We start from the raw sequence: 3,733 nt of genomic DNA on the forward strand, positions 1-3,733 counted from the left end.
GCATGGGATCGGTTGATGAAGTTGTAACTGCAGGAGTACCCGGAGCATCATGAACTGGTGAGTCGGGTTCCGGATCAGGCACTGACGCACGGATCTATGGCTGCTGAATAGGCTGTACCAAATCTGAACATATATGACACGGGCTAGAGTGTGGGCTCAGCAAAACAGGATTGGATGGAGTATTGGTAGAAGCGGGTTGTGAGGTTGGCGGAGACACGACAACAACTTTTTCAAAGGTAGAAAGTAATAAGGTAGAATCACCAAGTTGTGAAGTGCTTTCGGTAAATCAAAATAATGTCTCATCAAATTTTGCATGGAGAGTAGTATAAATTTTGGAGGTGGTCATGTCAAGACAACGATAGCCTTTGTATTTTGTATTGTAACCGATGAAAACACACAGAATACTTCGTGGAGAAAGCTTATGATCCGAGTGGCTTCGTAAATAAGGAAACACACGACAACCAAATGTACGAAAGATTTGAAAGTTTGGTCGAGTGCGAAAGAGAAGCTCAAATGGTGATTTGTTATCTAAGGCTGGAGACAGTAGTCGATTGATGATGTAGACAACGGAAATAAAGGCATTAACCCACAAGGAAGCTGGAGCACTTACGTTAAAAAGCATTGCAAGCCCTGTTTCAGTGATGTGGTGATGCTTTCGTTCAACCCTACCATTTTGTTCTGGTGTGTAGGGATAGGAAACTCGATGATGAGTGCCATTATCAAAAAATAAAGCTTGAACTTGATTATTGAGAAACTCTTTTCCACCATCACTTTGAAATACCTTGAGTTTGCATGAGAATTGTGTTTGAACAAAGATCATAAAGGTTTTAAGAATGATAAGAAAATCATATTTGAGCTTCATGGGAAAAAACCAAGTGAACCTTCACAAATCATCGACAAAAATAGCATAGTACATGTAACCGTCAGTAGAAGAAACGGGTGAAGGTCCCCATAAGTCACAATGTACCATATCCAAAACATGTAAAGAGAGTTTTTCATTAATAGCAAACGGAAGCTTATGACTTTTAGAAAGCTCATAAGAGGAGAAAATACCAAGTTTGGGTAAAAGAGAAGTAATATATAAATGACCATGTTTTTGTAATAAAGAAATAATTGAAAAATAAACATGTCCAAGTCTACTGTGCCAAAGCTCGTATGATGCTCGCAGTCTATTCGAAGTAAGTTGAGAGACCAAAGCTTTAAGACCATGCTCGAGCACATATAGACCATTGTCAACTCTACCTGTTGCTAGCACTTCCTTTGTTTGACGCTTCTGAATTGCAAATTTGCGATTAGAGAATAAAACATCAACAAGAGAATCAGAAGTTAACTTACTTATAGAAAGTAAATTTTTAGTTAATTTTGGAACCACAAGAACATCTGCTAGATTGATATCTTTAGATATAGAAGCATTACCAATTCGAGAGATGTTTAGAATGTTACTGTTTCCAAAAGCAACATGATCGTTTCCGGTATAAGGAGATGATGTGGTTAAGTGTGAGACTGAAGGTGTCATATGGGCAGACGCCCTGGAGTCTACGTACCAGTCTGATGTAGAAACATCTTGGGTATTACACTTGGCATAAAAGGCTTGTGCTAAGTGTGCATCAATAGATGGTCTTCTGGTTGCAAAAGACGAGAGATCTGGGCTTTGAGAGGCGTAATTACCATCTTTGCGACAGATTTGGCAGTGAGGTGATCTCATACCACGTCCCCTGCCACCTGATCGAACCCCACAAGAGCCATGAGCATAGTAACCACGACCGGATGAGGTAGGGTTGCAAGTAGTGTTGGCATTGAACAACACAGGAGGACTGCTAGAAGAACTATGGACAGATTTGAGAAAGAGTTCATGACCTTCAGCAAATGCAAGAATATCACGAAAAAGTGGGCATGGCTTGACAGCACGATGAGCAACTGAGAAAGTCTCAAAAGAAGGCCCTAGGCCACATAAAAACCAATGAAATTTATATGTTTCGTCCAGTGGTTGCCCAATGGCTGCAAGTTGATCACAGATGGACTTGCATTTTCTTCCAAATTCAGAAACAGGTAACAAACCTTTTTGAAGTTGGCTCAAGGAATCACAAAGATTTTGCATTCTTTCAACTGAATCGTGACTATATGCGGACTCTAGAGTTGTCCAGACTTTCGTGCAGTGAGGAGCCCTAGAATTTCTGCCATGGCTTCCTCAGTAAGAGAGGCTTGAATGATAAGTAGGGCACGTTGATCAGTTTCAACCTAAGCAGTGTAGAGAGGATTTGAATGAAAATTTTAGAATACGCATTTGGTTGGAAGAGGTGGAATTTTTATTTTCCAACTTCAAATTTTGGAAAACTTTGGAAAACAACAAAACTCACTTTTCTAATTTATATACAATTTGGAAGACTGAAAATTTTCATTTTCTTAGAAAATTTTTGAAAATTGAACGAACCAAGCGCGTTTTCAAATTTTCTGTTTTCTTGGAAATTTTTCCTAGAAAACTGGAAAATTTTCCACAACCAAACGTGCTCTAACTAATTTCAACATGCCTTTTGAGGTTTTGAAGCAAAGGAAAATAGAAAAAAAATCTTAAGTAAAACATTGGCGTAAACAAATTTGACCCTTATTGATAGAAAATTTGAACCGATACCTTAAGAAAATAACATAATGGAGGAGGGGCAATGCACGAGGAGCCTTACTTGATCCGCTTTCTCTATCTAAGCTTGTTTTTTTCAAAGCCTGCAAAAAAAATCAAAGTCAACATGTTAAAATTAAAATTAATAAAAGCAGCGTACTTATATTTTTTACCCATTACAACGTACTTGCATCTATTTTTTCTTTATATCAATAGCATCTAAACAAAATCTAAAGTGTAGGGATCACTTGAAGAACGATTGACTATGAATCTATCACACTAATTTTCTCATGTGCAGCCTGTGATAACAACCAAGAAAATAGTGATTATCTGGTGGAATTATACACGAAACTGAACATCTTCTAAAAGTAAAATATAATAAGAATCTCAAAAATAGTATTATAACAACATTAAAAACATCTTGACATAACAATGTACTTACAAAAATTTCACATTAATTGTGAACAAACCTGACCCAATGAACTCAAAATTGTCATTGTCCTACAAAGAAACGAAAAGGTTATTAATTATTTTTTGAATGAATATAAAAATAAATAAATTAAATTATACTTCAGAAATCATGAATAGAAGTCTTTGCTCTTTTTTCCTTAAAAGTGTTTTGTGAAGAGTAGTTTGTCGATCCTGCTTGTATTAAATATTAAACAGGTTAAAAGCAGGAAATAGCAATGCACTTCAAATACAAAACAACTCTAATTCATGTAATATGGAAAAAAAAAATGGAAGTACAATGCTATAATTTGGATAAATTTTTCAAAGTACAATATAAAAAACAACCAAAACTACAACGTTTAATTATCCAAAGAATTTACTTTTATTGTTTAACCATACTAGATTGATTTAAAATAAAAACAACTTCAATCATATTACATTTATTTTCTTTATAATTTATTAGCAAAAAGAAAAAAATTTCAATGATTTTTTTCTTTTAAATAAGAATTATCAGTAGTTAAACCAATTTTTTTTCCATAAGTAACCAAATGAAAAATATAAACTACAATTTTTTTTTTGTAAACTCATAGTCGATAAAAGATCAAAATATATGTATTTTCCTTATTGCATTTTTTCATGCTAAATATATAAATATTTTTTTTAAACCGT

Source organism: Lactuca saligna, chromosome 1, assembly GCF_052625555.1.
Source record: "Lactuca saligna cultivar CGN05327 chromosome 1, ASM5262555v1, whole genome shotgun sequence".
NCBI lineage: Eukaryota > Viridiplantae > Streptophyta > Magnoliopsida > Asterales > Asteraceae > Lactuca > Lactuca saligna.